The following is a 24,159-nucleotide window of genomic DNA, read 5'->3' on the forward strand; positions in this document are numbered from 1 at the left end:
TCATCACGGCCAGGTGTAAAACCAAATGTTTCTAGTGCACAGTTGGCTGGAGACATCCAAATTTGCAAGCATGGATTTGAGCTCAGAAGGAAGCACAGGGTGCGGCCCCTCACTCAGAGGCTCCTTGAAGTGAGTCAAGGTGCAGGACCTCCATGCGAGGAGAAGAGAAAGAAGGGATTTAGACGCATTAGATCAGTTTTTCCAAGGAACATATACTTGGGTCGATTCATCCATCTAAGCACTTTCGTACACCCTGGCATTTTAAAGCTGTGATTGGGATGATGGGAGCCCAAGAGCCCACCCTGCTCAGCCCCCTTGAGTTTCTAGAGTCAGGTCATTGAGCAGGGAGAAAAGACAAGGCACTCAAGGAGTGAATGGTTTCTGGCATACTGTAGTGACATTAAAATACAAAGTTCCTTTAGGACTTTGTAACCCTGGCAAGGTTATCTGCATGTTTGGTAAGAGAAGCTGAATGCTTACCACCAAGACATTTACTAGCTTCTAGAGGGGTCTAGTCCTCAGTGCTTTCAGAGACCCCCAAACATCTGCACATGTGAAGACAGATGGAGAATACCTTGAAAGGGCATTCATTCATAAGCAACTGCAACAGAGATCAGAGAAAACAAACACATGCTTCAGATCACACACAAAACCCACAATCCCAAATTTTATACTGCTTATGTGCTGCACCTCCACTGCACTGACTTCAACTATTTTTATGTACATTGTGAGGAATATGTGTTTATGTATATGCCTAAGTGTAAATGTTTTATGTGCAGGTTTATATATTCAGATGTTAAAGATGTTACCTCTTTCTGCAAGGCATTCTCTCTATATACTTCCCTGGATGCCAACTGTGGAAACCTTCTGTGGAAAATCTATGCCTTCAATCATCAGTCTCCTGATATGACAAAATTGGGAGAAGATGAAAGCAATACTCTACATTCTCAGTCATCACATGTTTGAACTCAACGGTATAGTAATGTCTTTGGACACAAGCAGAAATTGATCAGACTTGGTCAGAAAGAAGCAAATACATGGGAAGAATTGTTTCAGGGATGAAATGGGGCTCATGAGAGACACTAGGCCACAGAGCAGGGAGCATCCTTCTATCAGAGCCAAATCTAACCCTAAGTTCACACTAGTATATGATAAGAAATCCTCACCTCCCAGGGCCAAGATGGAATCCTGAGGAATTAGTTCATTTGTACACAAAATAGCCCATGCTATATCTTTCTAATACTGGAAATGGGGGCAATTTCCAAATATCTGGCAGTTTCACAAGCAACAGGCTTCAATTTCATGAGAGTGGAGGAAACATAAACTCACACATCTAAATTTTTATTGGTACCACACAGACAAGCACAGAGAACCCTTCTGGGGCACAAGTTAAAATTCCAACAGGGAACCCCATGAGCTGAAGTAAAACAAAAATCACTGAGACTTACAAATACAACACAGGCAGGAGTCAACCCCTCAAGCCTAAGTTGGCAAGTTATTACTAGAAGCTCTCTAATACATGAAATGCATCACCAATAAGATCAACAACTATTATTCAAAGGAAAAAAATCAACTACCATCACCGAGTCTGGGAAGATAATTCAAAATCAGTTTTAATGCCTGGTACTTTGACATGCTCTCTCCAAGCCCATCCTGGCACCTACTTGCATACATACATAAAGCAAATTTCCAACAAAAGGCATGACAGAGAGGGATACGAGTAACAATATGAGGTCTTTCTGGAAAATGAACTTATCTTTTTCAATGTTAAACATGGTATGGCAAGATCCAGGAAAGACCTTCTGAGGTTGCTAAATCATTGGGACATGGAGATGCAAGACTAGGAGATTTCTTCATTATCTATGAAGAGAAGGAAGACGTTTATTACTATGGAATAAACAATATATGCAAACCAAAGCCACCTAACCAAATTCACATATACATTGACATTGCCATTCCATTACAGGACCACCTTTATTCACCTTCTTTACCAATAGAACTGCATAGAACCTCTGTGCACCATGAGGAAAATCCAGCCATTAAACAACTTCTATAGCCATCTAATCATTTCAGAGGCAGCTGTCCTGTTTCCTGCTTCATCTGGCCATCAATGCCCATAGCACCTCCATATCATTTTGAGGTCAAGAGTATAACAAGCAACAATGCCTTTTCAATGCACTTTGTAATGATTATAGTTTGTTAGAATCTCCATCAATGATCCCCATTATTTCATATCAAACACCATTGGCACTCTAATTCCTCACCCAATGATATAAACTAGGAAATCATTGCTAAATCTTTGATGTTCGGTGCTACTCAATGAGTCAAGACCTGTTCTCCGTACCCTAGTCATGGATAGCAGAGAGCTACAGGAAGGTCTCAAATACCCATCAAGATATGGTATTATAAATTCCCTCAATAAAATCCCCAGGAACCAATTCACTGAGTATGACTATTGACTAGGAAGATGGACCTAATCAAGGATCCAAGAGGCAAAGGATATCTTCACTTGTGTTAAGTGTAAAACTGAATCTCTTCACTGCCCAGAAGACTGTAGATACCCCCTGTGAAAAAGCCCAGGCCAGAGGAGGACATAGGACCTTTGGAACATGTGTGTCTCTCACTCATGTAGTAACTTAGTAAGAGACAACGTACTGGACCTCAGTTTGATGAGAGGAGACAGTAGGGATTTCTCACTCATTTTGTTCAGCTTTTCCAAGGAATGCTAATTAGGATGTCATCATCGATCCAATCACATTGTTACAGTCTAGAAGTTTTAAGCAGCAGGCTTGGGTACAGAGGTCACGGATGCAAATATGTCAATCCTCTGAATATTGACAACCGTACCGTTGATTATGGATAAGACCCAAAACACTCAATGAGTGGACTTAGGTATGGTACTTTGACATGAAAAAAAAAAAAATTTCTTTTAGATCTATGTATTCCATAGGATATAGCAATACATTACCCAAAAAAATATCTTACTGCCATGAGCCACCTACCAGGTTCCAGGAGACTCAAGGCCATATTGCTTCTAGGGACATTCATGTACTTTCAGCTGTTAAAGGAAATGTAGACTCTTTTCACCCAAATGGCTCCCATCTGATGGCATCTTACCTGAGAAGTTAGCATAAAAGAAATGCAGTCAAGAAAAGGACAAATGATCAAAGGCAATCAGGACAACATTCTTTTTTCACTGCCTAAAATAACACCTGTAGCAGTTTGATATGGTTATGAATTCCAAAAATAGATATTAGATTATGTTTGTAATCTGGTCTATTACTGGGTGTGATTGAGTTATGATTAGGGCTTTGATTGGGCCACACATTAGGGCATCAAGGGGACCCTGGTGGGTGAGGACTCACAGATAAAAGGTATGGCAAAGGACAGAGTTGGAGCTTTTGATGCAAGGGTTTTTGATGTTGGAGTTCTGATGTTGGAGTTTGATGCTGAAGACTTAAGCTGGAGCCCCAGAAAGTAAGCACACAGGGGAAAGAGAAGCAAGACCTGGGAAGAAAGGAACCCTGAACCCAGAGAGAAGCAAGACCCTGGAAGGGAGGAACCCAGGAAGTCTGAACCCTCACAGATGTCAGCAGCTATCTCGCTCCAACATGTGAGAATAGACTTTGGTGAGGGAAGTAACATGCTTTATGGTCTGGTATCTGTAAGCTCCTACCCCAAATAAATACCCTCTGTAAAAACCAACTAATTTCTGGTATTTTGCATCAGCACCCCTCTGGCTGACTAATACAACACACCTACAAATCATTTACACCTTATCTTTATGGATGTTTTATATACATATGTATGAACGATGGCATGTATGTATGCATACTTGCATGTTTGCTGTGTGGGGCCATTTGGAATATGTACATTAAAAGTGCTCTCCCTTATGATAAAAGTCTTCTTTTGACTGTACAATTCCTCTGACTCCGTATTCAGATAATTTATAATAAACTGAATAATGTCTTCTACCATCACTTTGTCAGTTGTAACCACATGTCGATGACGCATCTCCTCACTGCCCTCCCCTATCACTGACACACTGCATGTAACACATCTTCTAATAATCTACATTGACTCACACTGGAAATAATTCAACATTTCAGAAAACCCTTTGGATCCATGAGAAATGAACAGCACTTGATCAGAAGGAAATAATGTTTCCTGGATCAGTGGATACACAGCTGGGATATTTGGCCAAGGAGTAGAGAGTCCCATCTTAAGACTCCACACCTGTTCCTGGACATGGGCTATTTCTCAACAATCCAGTCAAGAAATCCTCACAGGGGCAAATTAGGGTAAATTTGTATGAATGGTCTGTGATAAGGGTCTTTATGGAAAAAGGTCAATTTGCAAGTACCTAGGTATTCTCAAACCATGAGCTTCACTATCCTGGCAATAGATCAAAGGTACACTCATGAAACCAACATTAGTAACTCTCTTCCACATTCTTTTTATAGAAAACTCCAAATGTATAAAAACAAATCATAACCAAATTGAGTTATCATGAGTTGAAGGTGTCAATCCAAGTGTCATCAAGACTTGCCTACTGAAAATACAAAAGAGACAACTTCTCATCAATATTTTCAGAAGTACTATTTGCCCCTTTGTCAAGTAAAAAGTATAGTGAACAGACTCAACAATGATAAGATACCAATAAAACAAAAACAAGGCAAATATGCCTCAGCTACTCTTAAATGAAGTTAAATTCTGAATTTCATTTGTGGGGGTAAGTGATTAGTGGACAGATATGGAACAGAGTTGCATGGAACAATCAAACATCTTCTTGAAGTGCATTTGATAAAGAGATATGCATCAAATGGCCCTTTATTAAAAAGCACCTTCCTTTAGAAAACCTACCATGAACTGTGGCAAGAGGCACACCAGACTTTTAGATTAGAGAGTCTAAATTATTGGCATATTGCAATGGAGGGCCAATGGATCGTTGCAGTTCCAATATGGGAAATGTCATGTTTATTTCTCAGGAATATAGGCTGGGAGCAAAGGAAGACAATTCTTTGAAATTCTTGCACACATAGACATTAGAACATTCCATTCCAGGCAAAACTAGGTATGAAAATGCAACCCATAGCTTAGAAATCCTAGTAAAATCTACAGAAACCACAGCTGTTGAACCACTAACGTTGACATACATCATTTCCTGGGCACTCTTCCCTGGTTTTTCTTTTCTAACCTACAACCCAACAGAAGAGTGATTTCCTTGCGCTATCAAATCTGAAAGAAAATCCTATGACCCCTTCAATGGATTCTGGAGGACTTCAAAAAGGATTTCAACCATCCATAATACTACTTCCATTCAATTTTCCCCATCAAGGTTGGCACTCACATTTCCTCACAAAATGAAAAATAAAACCTAGAGAATATTCCTAATTTCATGGCTTTAGTAACACACTAATCCCAACACCTTGGACCTGCTTTCTTTCTCCTAGCCTTCAGCAGCCTGCACCTTCCATACAATGATGTCACAAAACAGCCGCCAGCTCCACACCCACCAGGGCACAGATCCTGTATGCATGTGGGGGGCTTTGCCCTCAGAGAACCCCCATCAAAAGGGACCGTGTATTCATGCCGAGGGAAAACCTCATCTTTCTAGTGACCGAGGGCTGGAGACATGTGAAAGATTCCTCACTGAGTGGGAGTGTGAAAGGGAACACATGGAAAGTGCCCCTCACTTACATATGTGTAGGAAAGAGGCAATGGGCTGGACCTCAGCTTGATGAGGTGAGACGGTATAGAGTTCTCACTCAATTTCTTCAGCTTCCAAGGAATGCTTTGATCCAGGCATAGACTGCCGAATTTTAAAACTCCGGGTATGGCATTTGTACAGCAGATGTCTTTAAACATTTGCTCACATGGGATTATCCATGCCAAGTCATTGATCATAAAGAAGACGAGAGACACTAAAGGATTGAATATCTGCATGCCATTTGTGATATGGAAGGTAAGAGGTCCCTGGAGGCAGACCTATTCTTGGAGTCTGTCAGTAGGTTAGGGGAAAAAGAGAAATTCCTACTGCTATGAGATGTGTCCAAGATTCTCAAGACTCTTGACCACAGATATTCCAAGGATTTCTTTTCGTCTCAGGACAGTAAACACATGGTGAATTGCTTTCCCTTCACACAGCATTCATTCCCTGTGAATTCCACCTAAGAATTGTACAGAAAACAAATGCAAACATGACTACAATAATCAGGATGAAGAGGACCTAAGTAAACACAGAATTTTGAGTTTCCCTTCATGCATCTACATTTCATTTCCTTCCACCAGCTATGCACTTAAGTTTATCCTTTGATATAAACTTAGATATGTTGCATTTGTACAAGTAGACATGTAACACTGAAGGTTCTTCTAAGGGCCTAAGCCCATCCTTGGTGCACAATTATCAGATGCAAAAACTGGTATCATGTTTCTAGAATTCAGTGTCTCCAAATCTTAATCTCTCTATAGTTCGACCAAGAATGTATGGGGAAACATGATGTACAGCCCTTGCCTTTTCTCCTCTGCTGTATATTAAGGTACAACCTTAGTTATCAGACATTCTTCCTAATAGTACGTTAGGATTAAATGTTGTACGAATGACTTTGGCCGCTAATGGAAATGAAAGCAATGACCAGCAGAAAATCAAATGTCAGGAACAGGATGTGAAATCCCAGGATTTGAGACAACAAAACAGGAATTCCACCCAACAGACCTTACACTTCATATGAGACATGAGCATATGCGCAACAACGGGAATAAAATGCCCTTAACTAAACAATACAGAACCCTATTTCAAACGGTAAATATGTATGCGCAATGGTGCATGTTATATCCCTTACTGAAACAGGGAAATCCCAAATATTTCCCTTTTTCAAAACAAAAGTTTTTCTATGCAGTGAACTCAAGGAAACGTAACACACCTAAACTCTTCATCTATAACATCTTCATGTCTATACGCAAGTACCGTAACATATGAACCCAAACACAAATACCTGCATGTGTTACCATGAGCTGAGGGGGAGACAAGTCACAGACTGCTGTCTTGTGTATAGAAAATACAAAGGCATCCACCTTCACAGATATGTGGGCGACATATTACTCTTCAGAACATAAACCACATGAAATACGTCATCAACAAGATCAACCGTGATAAGGCAACAGCAATAACCACCACAAGGCAACTCCATACAGAAACTCTTAGATGAACTGAAAACCTGCCTTCAAGTCACAGTTCCATAAATTTCTATTATGCACAGCTATAGGCAAGAGAGAATTAAAAGAAATCAAACCTCTATTCAAGGGCACAGGCCCAAGAGAGAGGCAGGAGAAATGGGAGCATTTCTTGAGAAACACCATTAAATGGGAAACAAAGTGTTCAAGATCCCACACTCAGAAACCCTTTTGGTCACAGGATTCTAAAAGCTGCATGGAAACAAATGGAGAGCCAAAGGATCTGGACCTGGATCACTTCCACATCCACTGGAGGGAAAACTCAGGGTGAATTCTATGGAATAAACACCTTAAATAAACCAAGGAGATTGACCAAAATGCTCATCCCAAGGACACAATGAACATGCCATTCTAGACACCACTGAGTGGAAACCAAAATCCCATAGAACCAAAATCCCCATAGAAACCCATAGGAAACCTCTGATATCTAGTGGAGAATCAAGCCAATAAACCATCTGTAACAAATCTCATCTTTTCATAAACTACTGCCAGTTTCTTCTCCATCTGGCCAAACAACTACCAGAGCATTTTCATTTGATGTCACTCCTCAAGATACAAGATAGGACAAATTTTAAGATACTGGGAAATGCTTGCAAGAGTTTTGAAAACATCCGAATCCCTAATTCCAATTCATTAACCCAGAACCACTGGCGATACAGGACAGGCTTCTAGGGAGTGTGTGAGTACTCATTTTGCCATAGTGGGTTATATCATTGGATAGAGACCCATATAATGAGAGTGAAGGTATACCCACATCCTAGGGAGGACTGATGTTCTCAAATAGAGGGAATTGTATCTCTCGAGAGAAATGGTGGCTCCCAATGCATTAGGGCAGTTGAGCATGTCAAGCCCTCAACACTGTTGCAAGTATCTCTGAACATGGCCCTTCAAGCAATGAAGATTGACAGTCACTGTGGGCCTTGAGGGGAGGGGGAAAGAGGTATTGAATAGATGGAATCAACGTAACTGTGTGGGCAATAGAAGTGTTCCACAAGATTATGCAAGGATGGATGTAAGACATGTTAAATTACACCAAAAATATATAGGGGCTGTTAGGCTAAAATGTAAATCATAATGTAAAACATAAGATAATTAAAATTTTAGAAAATTGTATAGTCCAAAATATAAACCACAATGTAAACCTAAATGTTACCTTGTTTGAAAGCTATTGTCTCAATATCTGTACATCAGTTTCAGTAAATATAGTATGAACATGTAAAAAGATTATTGCTGTGGAAGGGAAAGGGTTTTATGTTAGATATGTGGGCATACTGTATATTGTATATATAAATTATTGTGATATAAAACTTTTATGAAGATAAGCTTAATAATTAGGGAAAAAAAGAAAAGAAAAAGAAAGGACATAGACACTGAGGAAAAGACGGAAGAAGTTGCCTTGCCAATTTGCATACAGGGCAACACTTACTGCAGTGATGGATGGCAAAACATCAAAAACAAAGCTTTTGCATTTTTAAATTTTTTGATACCCCAATTCATTTTTACCTTAATTTTTCTAAATTAATATGTATTCTATATCTAACCTTTAAACTCATCACTATATTCCATTTTACAATTAATGGAACCTGGCACTATATTGGGCTTCATTTTTGAAGAAGTTTTGTTCTATAAAGAGGTTCAATAATGAAAAGTATACATATATAACAGATAAAACTCAAATAATCAGGAATAAAGTTAACCAATAATGTAAAGCACTTGTATTCAGAAAACTGCAACTCAATGTTAAATTTAAAAAGTCCGAAATAACTGGAAGAACATTTCATGCTCACGGATTGGAAGACTAAATATCATTAAGATGTCAATTCTACTCAAATCTATATACAAACTCAATGCAATTCTGATAAAAATTCCACCAGTATTTTTTAAAAATAGAAAACACAATTATCAAAGTTATTCAGAAGGGTAAGGGGTCCTGAATAGTCAGAAACATTTAAAAAGGAAAAGTGAATTCTCAAAAAAAAGTACAGGCTTTTTTTTTTTTTTTTTTTTAAAGATTTATTTATTTAATTTCCCTCCCTCCCCTGGTTGTCTGTTCTTGGTGTCTATTTGTTGCGTCTTGTTTCTTTGTCTGCTTTTGTTTCTTTGTCCGCTTCTGTTGTCAGTCAGCGGCACAGGAAGTGTGGGCGGCGCCATTCCTGGGCAGGCTGCACTTTCTTTTCACGCTGGGCGGCTTTCCTCACAGGCGCACTCCTTGCGCGTGGGGCTCCCCCACGCGGGGGACACCCTTGCGTGGCAAGGCACTCCTTGCGCGCATCAGCACTGCGCATGGCCAGCTCCACACGGGTCAAGGAGGCCTGGGGTTTGAACCGCGGACCTCCCATATGGTAGACGGACGCCCTAACCACTGGGCCAAAGTCCGTTTCCCTCAACTACAGGCTTTAATTCATACTACCTTGCTATAGCGGTAAAAGCAGCATGGCACTGGCATAAAGACAGACACATAGACCAATGGAACCAAATTGATGGTTCAGAAACAGACCCTCACAGGTATAGTGAGTGATTTTTCACTAGTCTGTCAAACCTACACAGCTCGGGCAGAACAGTCCATTCAACAAATCGTGCTGAACAAACTGGATATCCATATGCAAAAGAAGAAAAGAGGACCCTATCTCACACCATATCCAAAAATTAACTCAAAATGGATCAAAAACTTAAAAGTGAAAGCAAGAACCGTAAAGCTTCTAGAAGAAATTATACGAAAATATGTTCAAGATCTGGTGGTGGGTGGTGGATTCTTAAAGGAGATAAGAGAATGACTGAGATGGACTACTGATGTTTAATGTATGTAGAAGTTTTAATTAGCTTTACTGTAAAAGTGTGGAAATGTAATGAGTGGTTGGTAGCACAGAGTGAGAAAAAGCTAGTTTATAAATGGGAATGTGACTGAAAATGGTAGTCTAGGTATGTCAATGCCAATTGGCAAATGCTAGAGAATAATCTAAGAACAGAATAGCATGGTAAACCAAGAGATGGATGAGAATTGTGGTTGGTAGTACAGATGCAAGAGTATCCTTTGTGAATTAGAGCAACTGTACATCACTACCGAAGGGTGTTGGGAATGTGGAATAATATGGGAAAAATACAACTGGAGTGACCTATGGATTGTGGTTAGGAGTAATAATAAAATATTCTTGCATCTATGCCAAAGATGTACTGTGTTAATAATGGGGCAGTATGGAAAATGTGTGCCAAAAGTACACTATGGAGATGGTAACAATCAGATGATATTATCTTATCTGTAACAAATGTTCCACCATAGTGTGGTATGTTGTTAGAGGAGTATTGTTTGGGAATTCTGCACATTTTATGACTGTTTTATAAGTTTACAATGTCTGTCATAAAAATGTATTTAAAAAACAATAATAGGGTGGGTTGGGGGAAAATGCACCAAATATTAGGACTATAATTAGTAGTAAGATTTTGACAATATTCTTTCATAATTTGTAGCAAATGTGTCATGACAACGCAGGGTGTTGGTGGAGGGTTGAGGTATGGGACCCCTGTATGATGTTATGCATGTTTGCTCTGTAAGTTCACAGCTTTTACTGTATACTTACTGTTTATGTACATTCATATATAAATGATATAAAGATATAAAAATAGGTAGTTGGGGGAAACTACTTTGGTTAGTAGTAATATTTTGACAATGCTCCTTAATCATTAGCTAAAAATGTTTAACAGTAATGCAAGGTATTGGGGGGTAGAGTGAGGGATGAGAGTCCTGTATGATGTTAACTATGTTTGTTTTGTAAGTTCACAACAATTACTATATACACTTATTGTTTATGTATGTTTATGTATGAGTGATATACTTTAATAAATTTTAAAAAATAATGAAGTACTAATAATGCTACAGCATAGATGTATCATATATTGAAAATATTGTATTAAAAGAAGTTAGTCACAAAAGACCATGTAGTGTATGATTCTATTTATATGAAAATTCTTGAATAGGCAAATCCATACAGACAGTAGATCAGTGAATGCCTAGAGCTGCGGGGGTGTGTAGGGGTTTAGGGGGCGATAGCTAAAGTTATGGGATTTCTTTTCTGGGTGATGAAAATGTTCTAAAATTGACTGTGGTGATGATGGCACAACCTTGTGAATATACTAAAAATCATTGAACTGTATACTTTAAAATGGTGAAAATTTATATATGAATTATATCTCAATTTAAATAAAGAAAAAGAAATTAAAAAAAAAAAAAACAATGGCAGGGGAGGAATACTGGTGTGGGATGTCACTGACAGGGCACACATGGTTGGCAGGGAGTTCTCCAGGGCATATATCCAGGGTACATAAAAATGTTTGGATAGGGAAACGGACTTTGGCCCAGTGGTTAGGGCGTCCGTCTACCACATGGGAGGCCCGCAGTTCAAGCCCCGGGCCTCCTTGACCCATGTGGATCTGGCCCATGCACAGCGCTGATGCGCGCAAGGAGTGCCGTGTGCCACACAGGGGTGTCCCCCGCGTAGGGGAGCCCCACGCGCAAGGAGTGCACCCATAAGGAGAGCCGCCCAGCTCGAAGGAGGGAGCAGCCTGCCGAGGAATGACGCCGCCCACACTTCCAGTGCCGCTGACGACAACAGAAGCGGACAAAGAAACAAGACGCAGCAAAAAGACACAGAAAACAGACAACCGGGGGAGGGGAGGGGAATTAAATAAATAAAAATAAATCTTTAAAAAAAAAAATGTTTGGATATTTTCATAGTGGTTACAATTAAAAACAACAACTGAGGGAGTGCTGAGTTCTTAGCCAGGGAACTCTATCACAGTCCCTAAAGGAACAGCAACAACCCCTCAAGTGCAATGGGAAAGACCAAAAAAAAAAGGAAGGTCCAACAATGAGCCCTTGATACTAATGACTATGCTTGTAAGCCTGTGCACCTGAAATAAGAACAAGGCCTAGAGTTGCAGGATGCCTAAGAGTTAGCTCCTGAGAGCCTCCGTGTTGCTCAAATGTGGCCAGTCTCAAAGTCAAACTCAGCATGTAAATGCATTGCCTTCCCCCCAGCATGGAACATGATTCCCAGGAATGAGCCTCCCTGGTGCCAAGGGATTACTACCAAGAACCAGCTGATGATGTAACTAGAAAATGACCTTGAATAAAAGGGTCAACTCAGACCAGCAGAGTATCTCAGTCTACATATAATATCAGCAGTTAAAATGCTTTTTGACCTGAATAAAAGGGGGAAATGGAAAGGACAAATGAATTTATACAGATACGAGTCTCCAAAAAGAGCCGGGAGGTTATCAGAGGGGTTGCCCTTATGCACACCTCAGCAGAGTCCCAGAGACAGATAAAGTAGATACAACCCTGGGTATTGGTTCTCCTGAGGGCTACAGCAACCCACAGATTCTATGGTCATGGCAGATGGAATTCAGTGCCATGCCAGTTGGCCCTATTTTGGAGTTTGTGTTTCTGTGTGATGGAGTTGGACTCAGATGTGATCTTTGTCCACAAGCCTCTCCTGTTACTTTTACAGGATCTGTAGTTGGTGCTGGGTTTAGTGTATACCCAGGGGACCTGAATCTCTGGACTGACCATGTGATAGCCAGGCCCTGAGCCTCAACAGACTTACAACTCCTACCCTCTGGTTTTTTGGACTTACCCCACTCAGCTAACAGGGAGGTGAAGAAGGTCAAACACCACACCAGAGAGCCAAGAGTGCCTACAACTGAAAGCAGGAGAATTGCATCCAGCATCCATGTGGAATCTAAGCCCCCTCTTGACATCGATGTGGAGTGGACACAACCATTCTAAGGTCCACAGGATGGAGGAATAGAGTATGGATTAGAGTGGATTTACTAATATTCTATACATGAACTATTGTGATTAGTAATGGAAAAAAAATGTGGCATTGGTGTGGAGAAAGTGGCCATGGTGGCTGCTGGGGGTAGGGAGTGGGAGGAAGAGATGTGATGTGGGGGCATTTTCAGGGGTTGGAGTTGTCCTAGGTGGTGCTGCAGGGACAGTTACCAGACATTGTATGTCCTCCCATGGCCCACAGGGTGGACTGTGGGAGAGTGTGGGCTAAGGACCATTGACCATGAGGTGTAGCGGTGCTCAGCGATGTATTCACCAAGTGCAATGAATGTCTCATGATGATGGAGGAGGTGTTGTTACGGGGGAAGAAGTGGGGTGAGGGAAGTGGGGGGTATATGGGGGCCTCATATTTTTTTAATGTAACATTAAATAAATAAAGACACACCAAAAAAACCACTGGCAAAACAAATTACTTCACCACATAAGGGAACCTAGGAAAAGATGAATAACTGGTTATGTTACACTCTCATCATGACCTTACAACCTGCCAGACTTCTCCCAGAGGAGGGTTAAGGGTATATGAGGATTAAGGGACCTGCATGGACTGACACTATGGTGTCACCCATTCCCTCCCAAACCCATACCCATCCAATCTAGAAAATTGCATTTGCAGTTTCATGGCCAAGTTTAAAACTGAATCTTTCTAGTGCAAAGTCGGCTGGAGACATCCAAATTGACAAGCATGGATTTGAGCACGATGGGAGCATACGGTGTGGTCCCTCACTCAGAGGTTCCTTAAACTGAGTCAAAGTGCAGGAGCACTGTGCTAGGAGAGCAGACAGTAGGGATTCTGACTCATTTAGCTCAGCTTTTCTAAGGAATATATATTTGGGTTGATTCATCCATCTAAGCATTTTCATTCACCCTGGTGAGCCCCCTCCTTAGCACCCTTGAGTTTCTAGAGTCAGGCCATTGAGCAGGGAGAAAAGGCAAGGTGCTCAAGGAGTGAATGGTCCCCTGCACACCTCAGTGACAGCAAAAGTCAACGTTCCTTTAGGTCTATTTGTCCCTATGAAGAATATCTGCACATTTGGTAAGGAAAACCAAATGCTTACGGCCAAGCCATCTATCAGCTTCCAGAGTGCTCTGGTCTTCAGCACTTCCAGAGACCCCCAAATATCTACAGATGTGAAGATAAGCAGAGAATCTTCTCCTCAAAATGGCATTCATTCATAAGCAACTGCAACAGAGAAGGCCAGGGAAAACAAACACATGCTTCAGAAATGTACACAGGATCACATGCAACACAGTTAATCCCAAATCTTACACTGCTTATGTGCTGCAACTCCACTGTTTACCTAACTATTTTTATGTATATTAGTGAGAAATCCTATAGGCATATATAGCTATGAATGTATGTTTTATGTGCACATTTAGGTATGCAGGTGTTACCTCCTGTGGCAAGAGCATTCTTTCTCTACATTCATTGATTCCAATTGTGGAAAACTTCTCCAGAAAATCTATGCCTTCAACCAGAAGTCTCTGAGTTTGACAAAATTAGGAAATGATAAATGCTACATTCCCCTTTATACTCAGCCTGTGCATTCCAGGAAAGCACACCCATCAATACTCTACATTCTCACTTATCATACATTTGAATTCAACAGTGTAGTATTGTCTTCAAACCAAGCAGAAATGACTTGGTGGGAAAGCAGCAAACTCCAGAAAAGAACATTTCAGGGATGACCTGGAGCACCTGTGCAATACTAGGCCACTAAGCAGGAACTGTCCATCAAAACACAACTTTCGCAAGTGTACACGCAAAAACTCTCTTATACCGGAATTGGAGAAATCCCCAAATATCTGTCAGCTTCATAAACAATAGGAATCAATGTCATGAGAGTGAAGGAAACATAAAATCACACATTAAAATTTTCATCATCACACTCAGGTCAGCACAAAAGAAACCTTCTGGAACACAAATCATTACCAAGAGGGCACCATATAAGCTAAAGGGAGGCAAAACAAAGATCACCAGGACTTGGGTCCAAACCACATGAAGCAGTCACCTCCTGAGCCTATCTTGGCAAGGCAGTGCTAGAGCTTTCTGAGGCTACAAGAAGCATATCACCAATAAAAGTCACAACAGTTGAAAGGAAACAGGCAACTACAACATGGAGTCTGGGATGAGTTCAAAATCAGGCTTAATGCCTGGTACTTTGACATGCACTCTCCTTCGGGGCACTTTGTGCAAGTGAACCAAACTTCCACCAGGCTGCATGAGAGAGAGGGGATGCAAGTGATGACAGAGGGTCTTTCCTGAAAATAAAAAACACATCCTCTTCGACGTGAATCCTAGTGTGACAGGGACTATCAAGATTCAGAAGCCTAAGGTGGCTAAAACTGTGGCCCATGGTGATGTAAAAACAGGAGATCTCTTACTTATTTATGAAGAGAAGGATCCTGTGGAATAAACAACATACGTAAATGAAAGCCAAAGAGCCAGATACCCATATATGTGGACATTAACCATTCCATGCTAGAATTGCCTCTATACATCTCCTTTACCTATAGAATTACATAGATATCTTATGGCCATGTGAGGACTATCCAGCCATTAGACAACATCTAAAGATATCTAATGCTTTCCAGAACAAGCTTCCCTGATTTCTACTTCATGAGGCCAGCAATGTCCTTAGCACCTCCATATCACTTTGAGGTCAAGAGTTGAGTAACAAGCTTTTCACTGGGTTCTGGGTATGCTTGTAGATGGTTTGTCAGCATTCCCATCACCAATTCCAATTAATCCAATCCAAACACCATTGGTACTAACATTCCTCACCAAATGAAATCACTACTAAATCCTTGACCTTAGCCTCTACTCGATGACTCAAAGATCTGATCTCTATCCCCTAAACTTAGGCGGCAGAGAACTACATGAAGGTCTCAAATGCCTGTACAGACTCAAGCTATGGTATTAAAATTCTGTTACTAATACTCCAGCACCTATTCACTGGTGTGACCACTGGCTGGGAAGATGGACTTAATCAAGGATCCAAGGGGCAAGGGATATCTTCACACAAGACCAATGCGTAAAGCTAGAGCTGGGAAGACTATGGACACCCACAGTAAAAGTGCTTGGGACAGGAGGTCATAGAAACTTTGGAACGTGTGTGTCCCTCATTCATAGATGATATTAGAAAGAGACAATGTGCTGGACCTCAGTTCGATGAGAGGAGACGGTAGGGATTTCTCACTCATTTTGTTCAGCTTTTCCAAGGAATGCTTGTTAGGGTGTCATCATCCATCCAAGCACGTTGTTACAGTCTAGAAGTTTTAAGCAGCAAGCTACAGGGGTCATGAGGGCAAATATTTTGGTCCCTGAGTATCCACACCCATACCATTGATTAAGGATAAGAGACAAGACACTCAATGAGTGGATCTGGGCATGGTATCATTGACATGACAAAAAGCAGTTTCTTTTAGGCCTATTTATTCCTTAGGAGACCAGCAGTACATTTAGCCAAAAAAAATCTTATGGCCATGGGGAACCTACCAGATTCTGGAACACGCATGAAACTGCACTTATTAAAATAAATGTTGACTCTTTCCTCCGAACTGGCATCCCTTCATTGGCCATCGCCATCTGAGAAGTGATCAGAAAACAAATGCAAGATTGAGAAAATAGCAAATTATCAAAGACCACCAGCACAGCAGCTATTATTCTATTCCCTTAGAGACTATACCTATAAATCAGTTACATCTTCTTTTTATGGATATATTATATATGTGTGTGTGTGTGTATGACTGCATGGATCTATATGTGTTTTGTGTATTTGCTGTGTGGGGCCATTTTGGAACACAAGTATTGAATGTGCTGCTCCCATGAAAAAAGCCTTCTTTTACTACAGAATTCCTTTGACTCCATATTCGGATGCCTGCTAAGAAACTGAATGCTTTCTACCATTAATTTGCTGGTGTTCCTAGGGTTTGACAGGGTTTAGGCCACATTTCTCTTCCTTATCAGCCCTGTGCTCTAAGAAACACACGTTCTCCTAACCTACACTGTGACTCACCCTGAAATTAACTTCAACATTTCAGTAATATCTTAGATCCAGGAGAAAGAAGCGGCACTAGCCCAGAAAGTACCAGTCACAAGGAAATTACATTACAGGTATCAATGGAGGCAGAGTTGGTACTCTGGGCTAAGCAGCAAAGTTCATCTGAAAATGCCACACCTAATCCCAGACACCTAATGTTGGGGTTCACAACAACCCATTCAACACCTACTCACAGGGCCAACTGTCAAAATAATAAAACAGTATATTTATATGAATGGTCCATGATAAGGCTCTTACTGGAAATGGTGCAATTACCAAGTACATGGTATTTTCGCCATCAATGGGCATCAATATCCTGATAGATCAAAGGTATTTTCATGCATCCAACTTTGATAATACTTGCTTAGAAATCTCCATATGTATAAATCATAGTCCCAACACTGGTTCTCATGAGTTGAGGGTTTCAAATCAAATTTCATCAGAATTTGCATATGGGAAATACAAAGTAGTCAACTTCTTATAAGTTTCTTGGGAAGCTGCTACAATTTGTCCCCTGTACCATATGAAAAGTATTATCAACACAATCAACAAGTTACCAATAAAACTAAAAGAAGGAATCTACCCTACAATAACTCTTGGATGAACTTAAATTCTGGATTTAATTTGTGGGTCATGATTAGTGGATTCCACACTGTTTTGACATAGAGGTGAACAGATAAATTCCAATAAAGGTAAGGTCATGATCACTATTATGTAATATATGCTGGAAGTAAAGGAAGACAATCCACTAAAATGCTTGCACACACAAACACCAGAACTTTCCACTCCAGGCTCAGCTATGCATAACAATGCAACCCATGGAAAGCACAGACACCCTATGAAAATGTAGCAACTCCAGTCATCGAATCCCTTTTAAGGACAAACATCATTTCTTGAGCACTTCTCCCTCTACGTGGCATACAAGCCTCATAAAAGTTTGATTTTATTCCAATGTTAATACAGTGGTAAAATGCCAGGTAGGACATCTTTCAATGGATCCTCTATGGTTTGAAACAGGTTTTCAACCATCAGTATAACCAGTTTCAATTGAATCCACCCAATCATGGTTGGCCCATTTCCCCATCAAAGGAAGAAAAGAAAAAAAAAAACAAAAACAGGGAAAACATTTCTAATTCCATGGCCTGAGTGAGACTATAATCTTGACTACTTGCACCTGCTTGCCTTCCTCTTGACTATAGCATCTAAGGAGTCTCGCTATAGGACTAAAATGTCTGAACCTTTCATACAATGATGTCACAATAACCCCACCAGCAGCCCATTCACCAGCGCACAGAACCTGTGTATGTGTGGGGAGGCTTGTCCTCAAAGAACACCCATCAGAGCACAGGACCTACTCTTCAGGGCTGTTTGAGAAATGCATCTTTCTAGTCACTGTGGGTTGGAGACATTTGAAATGTTCAAGCACTGAGCAGCAGCATGAACGAGAACACAGGGAAACTGCCCCTAATTCATATGCCTAAGATTGTTGCAGTGTGCTGGACCTCATCTCGATGAGATGAGATGGTATAGAGTTCAAAGTGCCTACCCTCATGCAATGACAAGATTCTCAGGACTCTTGGCCACAGATCTTCCAGGGATTCCCTTATGTTTCACATGGCATTCATTTCCCACCAATTCCAGCTAATGTACAGAAAATAAATGCACACTTGAATATGATACTTAGGATGCTGAGGAATATAACAAATGCAGAATTTCCACAGGTACCCATCCTGTGTGTACTTTTCTTCTTCTACCAGTTGTGCACATTTTAAAAATACATAGATAGGGCCATAAACATATTGCTCGTATTCAGGTAGGCACATTAAAGTACTCAAGGGTCCCTGTCCTGTACAAGATCGTAGGTTTCCTGTTGTGCAATTATCAGATTCCAAAGCTGGACTCATGCTCCTTAAAATCAATGCCTCCAAACTTCAACCTGTCTAGTTGGGTCAATTATGGTGCAGAAATCATCACACAGTTCTTGCCTTTCAGCCACTGTTCTATGGAAGATACATAATGTTAACAAATATTCCCCCCCAAAATAGAGTCTAATTAAATGTTTTAGTAATGAGTTTAGACACAATTGAAATGAAATAAGTAGGTCTGAAAGCAACAACCAGCAGAAAATCAAATCTCGGTCAAAAACCAAAGAATCCGAAGACCTTATAGCATGGAACAGAAAGTCCATCTAACTTACCTCACATTCATTTGAAACACAAGCTTGTTTACTACAATCAATGCCCTGAATTAGGCCAACACAGAACTCCATTTCAAACGCTAATTATGTATATAGACATTAGTAAAAATAATACCTTCACTTAAGAAACATACTGCAAATAAGGGCAAAATAGGCAGATTTTTAGATTATAGTTTCTAATATATTGGTCCCTATCAATGGGGCAGGGAGAGCTAATGTATAGCTTCAAATTAAAATAAGGGAAAGCTCATGATTACTACTGTGGAATGTACACCAGAAGTAAAGCAAGACTATCCAACCAAATGCTTCCCACATGCTCATGAAACTTTCCATTTCAGGCACAACTATTTATAATGATGAAACCCATAGAATGCATATAAACCCTCTGAAAATCTGAAGAAATCCCAGCCTATTGTTTTATTAACCACTTGCAAAAGCGTCCATGTTTCTTGAGATTTCTCTCCCTGTTTTCTTCTTAATCTGGACAACAATTACCATAGAATTTTTATTTCATTATGATGTTGATATTGTAGTAAAATGCTATGACATATTTCAATGGATTCTGGAGTGCATGAAAGAGATTTCCAACCATCCACATCACTGGTTCCATTTCAAGCCACCCATTTGCAGTTGGCCCTCACATTTCCTCAACAATGGAAAAATCTAGAGAAATAGTTCTAATTCTGCGGTCTTAGCCTCTTATCCTGAAATCATGGACCCTGCCTTCCTTCTCCTAGACATCAAAGAATCTAAGGGTTCTGTAGGTCTAAAATGCCTACAACTTTTGTACTTCGATGTCATAATATCCCCACTTGTTCCACATCTGCCAACACAGAACTTGAGAGAGGCTTGCCCTCAGAGAGCACCAACCAATGATCCTATTACACATGCTGTGTGAAAAGTGCATCTTCTTAGTGGCTGAAAGGCTGGAGACAATTGCAAGTATTCAAGCACTAAGTGGCAGCATGAAAAGGAAAACCTGGAAACTGCACCTTACTTACACATGCATTGGAAAGAGGCAAAGTGCTGCACCTTAGTAAGATGAGATGAGATGGTATAGAGTTCTCATTTTGTTCAGCTTCCAAGGAATGCATTTTGGGTGACATAATCCACTCACGCATACTCAAAGACAAGGGAGTTTTAAAACTCCAGGACTGGCATTCATACAGTAGATGTCTTTAAACATTTCTTCACCCTGGGTTATCAAACCCCATTTCATCGGCTATGCTATTTGTGATATGACAAGTAGGAAGTCTCTGTAAGTGTACTTATTCCTGGGAGAATATCAGTCCATTAGGTACTAATAATGCACTGGCTTCTGATGAATCTTGGCCACATTTTGCCCATATATTCCCTTTCATCTCCAGATATTATACAAACAGAGAGTTTCCTTGTCATCCACAATGATTTCCCGCAAGTTCTCCTGAAGTGCGCAGACCAAAAACTGCATGCTTGAACAATGCACAGGATCACAGGTAAGAGAATAAACGTCAGATTTCCACAGGTGCATAACCTACATCTACAGTTCCTTCTATCAGTAATATATGAATGTAGAACTCAGATATGGCTGGAAATATGCTATATGTGTACAGGTAGGCAGGCATGCTATAGTAAGGTGCTTCCACCTGCAAAAAATCTTTTCCTGGTATACAATTCTCAGGTCTTCAGTTGAGAAACCTGCTCCTAAAATCAAAGCCTTCAACCCTCATCCTGTCTACTTTGACCAAACATGGATGCAACACTTACTTTGCCTTTCCAGCTACTCTATAGGAAGTATACGTGGTGTTAATGTACATGCCTACTAACAAAAGATTATAATTCAACATTGAAAGAATGACTTAGAACAAAATCAGTAATGCAGAAATGAACGAACTCAGTAAAAAGCAGTGAGCATTAGAAAATGATGTCTGAGGGTAAATGAGACAATTCCAGTGCCTTAATCTAGGGAGTAGGTGTCATCTACCACACCTATACCTCGTTTAATACACGTGCTTGTTCACAACAGTGAAGTTAACAAACCTCACTACACCAGTAGTTAGCCCCATATCAAATGAATTTTTATGCAGAAAGATGCACGCTAGGACTTTTACCAGAAATGGGGCAGTTCTCAAGTATTCAGTAGTTCCACAACAAAAGGGCGGCCATGTATTGACAGCAGATAAACATAAGATCAGACAAGTATCAATTCTGCACAGATTAAACCTCAGCTTTCCATTCTCCAACCTCATTCTATTTTCTGTGCAGAATTGGTAAAAAGGTGTTTGGAAATGTTTGGAAATTAATAGAAATGGTGAACATATATCATAGTGTTTATAATTAGGAGCACTAATATGAGAATATGATAGTGGTTGAAAGAGAAAGTCTAAAACTCATGTATATCTTGAGAAGGAAAGTCAAAAAATGAAACATTGGACTGTATAACATAGCAAACACGCTGGTGAAAAATGAGTTTGGTTAACAGTACATCTCCTCTGAAATAGAACACATGTATTAATGTTACAAAATGTTAATAGCAGGGTGATATTTAAGCAAATATACAACCAGAACAAAGTATGGACAGTAAAGTAGTATATTAATAACCTTCCATCAATGGTATAAAAAAGTATGCTGAAAAAGGATTATACATCTAAACTCGTCATTAGTAACATCTTCATGCCTGCACACACAAAAAAACAATGTGAAAAATAAAAACCATATTCCTACGTAGCGCTCATATGCCAAGGGGAGCCTGCCCACATATCCCCAGGACTTCTACGTGGAAAATGCAAAGGAGCAAACCTCTCATGCATTACTTTGCAAGGTATTCCTAGATCTCACGTAAAACACGAAAGATGTATCACTCACAATATTAACAATGAAATTCACAACAAAGGTAAGAACACACACAGACTCTTGAATGAATTTAATTTCTGCATTCAATTTTTGCTACCAATTTTGTCAGTTCTTCACAGTTTTGGGCAATAGAGTACTGGATTAATAAACTCCCACTGAAATGCACTGGGAATAGACATGCAGGTGAGATGGGACAAACGCCTCTACTTAGGAAGCAAAGTGTTCAAAGCACCAAGATTGAAAAGCCACTTTATCCCAGGGTCTCTAAAAGTTTGGTCAGAGTGAAAAGGAGGCCAATGGACCACTTAAACACTCAGTGAAGGGAACCCTCATGCTGAATTCTGTGGAATACACACCGTAAGTAAGCCAAGGCACACTGCCAAATGCCTGTACCCAAGGACACCAGAACACTCCATTCCAGATACCACTGTGTGGAGCCTATCGTTCCCACAGGAATCTATAGAAATCCCAGGGCATCTTGTGGATAAAAGAGCCAAGAAACCATCTGTAACAAGAACTGACGATTTCAAGGGCACTGTTTACTTTTTTATCTAGCCAGTATTTTGCACAGCATTTTCATTTCATTTGGATGTCAATAATGTAGTTATATGGGATGACACCTTTATACTGGATTCTGGGAATGCTTCAAAATCTACCTCCCCAGGGAAACGGACTTTGGCCCAGTGGTTAGGGCGTCCGTCTACCATATGGGAGGTCCGCGGTTCAAACCCCAGGCCTCCTCGACCCATGTGGAGCTGGCCATGCGCAGTGCTGATGCACGCAAGGAGTGCCGTGCCACGCAGGGGTGTCCCCCGCGTGGGGGAGCCCCACGCGCAAGGAGTGCGCCCCGTGAGGAAAGCCGCCCAGCGTGAAAAGAAAGTGCAGCCTGCCCAGGAACGGCGCCACCCACACTTCCCGTGCCGCTGACGACAACAGAAGCGGACAAAGAAACAAGACGCAGCAAATAGACACCAAGAACAGACAACCAGGGGAGGGGGGGAAATTAAATAAATAATAAATAAATCTTAAAAAAAAAAAAAAAAATCTACCTCCCTGGTTCCAATTAAATCAACCCAATCATTATTGGTATGGAAGTTTGATATTACTTATGAATCCCCAAAAAAGAGAAAAATTATGTTTGTAAACTGGCCTTTTCTTCTAGTGTGATACCCTTTGACTATATTAAATTCAAAGGTTTTAAGTTTACTTGATAAAAGATTAGGGCTACGACTCGACCACATCAGTAGGGTGTGACTCAGGTTTCCCTGCCCCTTTGGTGGGCTTATATAAATGGACACTCATTCAAGAAGACACACAGAGAGGAAGCGAGAGCTCCACAGACACGGAAGAGGAGAGAACTTTGATCCTGCAGCCCCTGGAGAGAGCTGAGCCATTTGCCTGGTAGTTTGCAGCTGAAGAGCACAGAGCAGCCGAGTGGCTGATAAGGCCTGGAAAGAAACGAGCCCTATGCCAGACTGATATAGAAAGTCCTGAGAGACCAGCCATATGCCAGCCTACAGAAGAAGCTAGGCCCTAAAGAGGAAGAAGGAAGGAGAGACCAAGCAAAGATCGCCCACCATCTTGCTTCAACATGTGGCAAATGACCTGGGTGAGAAAGCAGCCTTGAGTTGGACTCTTTTGGACCTTGTAACTGTAAGCTTTTACCCCAAATATATGCCCTTTATAAAAGTCAACCAATTTCTGCTACTTTGCCTCAGCACCCCTTTGCCTAACTAATACAATTGGTCAACAAACTACCTCATAAAACAAGAAAAAATAATCATTGCTAAGTGCCTGACCTTAGGTTCTACTCAAGACCCAAAGGACCTGCTTTCCGTTTCTTCGGGATGGGTAGCTGAGTGCTATGTGAATGTGTAAAACACCTGTATAGATTCAAGCTATGGTGTCACAACTTCTCTAACAAAATTATGCCACAAGTTGAAAGAATTTGTGTATTTTCTTGTAATACTGCCCTCATGCAGGGTCCATTCAATCAAGGAATTTCCTCATCA

At 40.6% G+C, this 24,159-nt stretch overlaps 3 non-coding genes and 2 pseudogenes across 3 annotated transcripts; all 5 read right to left on the bottom strand.

The window, feature by feature from the left end:
- Positions 1 to 2,656: 2,656 nt before the first annotated feature.
- On the bottom strand, positions 2,657 to 2,750 carry LOC111763398 (small nucleolar RNA SNORD116). Its single transcript, XR_002796278.1, has one exon. It is a non-coding gene; the product is annotated as a small nucleolar RNA SNORD116 (small nucleolar RNA).
- Positions 2,751 to 5,727: 2,977 nt separating this feature from the next.
- LOC111763448 (small nucleolar RNA SNORD116) lies at positions 5,728 to 5,803 on the bottom strand (annotated as a pseudogene).
- Positions 5,804 to 13,833: 8,030 nt separating this feature from the next.
- Positions 13,834 to 13,926, bottom strand: LOC111763464 (small nucleolar RNA SNORD116). The gene has a single exon (XR_002796334.1). It is a non-coding gene; the product is annotated as a small nucleolar RNA SNORD116 (small nucleolar RNA).
- A 2,308-nt stretch (positions 13,927 to 16,234) lies between these two features.
- LOC111763411 (small nucleolar RNA SNORD116) lies at positions 16,235 to 16,328 on the bottom strand. Its single transcript, XR_002796289.2, has one exon. It is a non-coding gene; the product is annotated as a small nucleolar RNA SNORD116 (small nucleolar RNA).
- Positions 16,329 to 20,343: 4,015 nt separating this feature from the next.
- On the bottom strand, positions 20,344 to 20,430 carry LOC111763451 (small nucleolar RNA SNORD116; annotated as a pseudogene).
- Between the last annotated feature and the right edge of the window lie 3,729 nt (positions 20,431 to 24,159).

Source organism: Dasypus novemcinctus, chromosome 3 (assembly GCF_030445035.2).
Source record: "Dasypus novemcinctus isolate mDasNov1 chromosome 3, mDasNov1.1.hap2, whole genome shotgun sequence".
Lineage (NCBI taxonomy): Eukaryota > Metazoa > Chordata > Mammalia > Cingulata > Dasypodidae > Dasypus > Dasypus novemcinctus.